This window comes from Aplysia californica, unplaced genomic scaffold, assembly GCF_000002075.1.
Source record: "Aplysia californica isolate F4 #8 unplaced genomic scaffold, AplCal3.0 scaffold00062, whole genome shotgun sequence".
Taxonomy (NCBI): Eukaryota; Metazoa; Mollusca; class Gastropoda; order Aplysiida; family Aplysiidae; genus Aplysia; species Aplysia californica.
Genome location: NW_004797332.1, coordinates 1,501,550 through 1,502,992, shown reverse-complemented (window position 1 = coordinate 1,502,992; position 1,443 = coordinate 1,501,550). Strand labels below are relative to the sequence as shown.

The following is a 1,443-nucleotide window of genomic DNA, read 5'->3' as shown; positions in this document are numbered from 1 at the left end:
TGTGTGTGTGTGTGTGTGTGTGCGTGTGTGGGTGTGCGTGAGTGTCTGTGTGTGCACTTGTGTGAGTAGGTGTGCATGTATGAGCGCGCGCATGTGTAAGTGTGTGTATACGCGTGGACGTATATACAAGAATATGTTTATGATGACGAATGTCCTGACTGTTGAGAATACTCGAGTAGAAATAAAGTTAATGAAGTCATACACACACTCACGTATTAGCACGACAGTGTGTGTCATCAAACACGATTCTAATTGTTGATTCCTGTGAGCAAATCACACAGGTGCAAAAATGCTCTAAGCTCACTTCAGAGTGTGAAACAAACCTTAAAAACCTCATCCAAGCCAAAAAAAAAAAATCTCCTCAAAATTACGTTACATATAAGAACATCAGTATCTTCTTACAAAAAGGTACAGGAATAACTTTCCATGTTGAAAATCTAAGTATGGGAAAGCACCAATCAAGACTGAGTGGATACAAAAGCCTTGCAGAAAGGAGGAGATACGCAATAAAATATGGACTTTTTCACGCAAGTCTCGAGCTCATATCTCTTGCATACAACGGCTTAGGGCCTAGCATCACACCAAAGATGCCCGCCATTTTATTTTGCAGTTTTCATCAAAGTTATTTCCCAAACCAATACATAGTTATCACATTTTTCTCCGGCTCTCCTTTCCGGAATAAAAAAACCAAAAAACCCCTTCCAAAAAAACCCCCAAAACAACAACAACCCAAACCCCACCAAAACCCCAACAACATTGAGGTGACGGTGGTCTACTATTAATAACCACAACTACAAATCTTCATTGTTTCTCCTTGTGCGAGGCTTAAAGGTTTTGCTTCAAAGTCTGAAAGAGACCTTATCAGTTATCTGAACACCATTACCTGAGGCTCACAGCTCGTGAGCATGAAGCGATAAACACGCTGTGGGTGTGGGAAAAATCGTTATAACAATACACTTGCTCACAAACACGGGCGAAATATTTTCTGAAGTAATGGACTGAATAAACACAAACACAGATGGACATACTAACAGACAAGAGCAATAAAAGTCCAAGTATCGACAGGGTTTCTGAAAATTCCATGCTATATTATGTGGCTGATCAGACATGTTCAAGATTTGTTTGTTCGAGTAAAGAGCTGCACATCGACACAATAATGGCCATTTAGTGCTGGGAAAAAGTAAGACAGACAGACAGAAACATCAGAGGGGAAAGTAAAGAAGTAGGACCTACCAGTGGCGCCCGCCAACCACCCACAACATGTACAAGAGGAAGAGCGAAAATTACAACAAATAATATAATAATATGTATTTTTACTTTGCCCATCACCCACCCCCCCAACCTCATCCCTGCTCGTCCCTTTCTGTTTTATTTCTTTCTAAATTCAACCAACAGGAAAAGGAGACTAGGAAGTCGAGAGAAAGAGAGAGAGAGAGAGAGAGA

The 1,443-nt window shown here is 40.7% G+C and overlaps 1 protein-coding gene across 1 annotated transcript in view; it reads right to left on the bottom strand.

Annotated features, from left to right (window-relative positions):
* Positions 1–1,443, bottom strand: part of LOC101864208 (nesprin-1) — a gene marked incomplete in the record, with an annotated part of 244,542 nt that overhangs the window by 111,274 nt on the left and 131,825 nt on the right.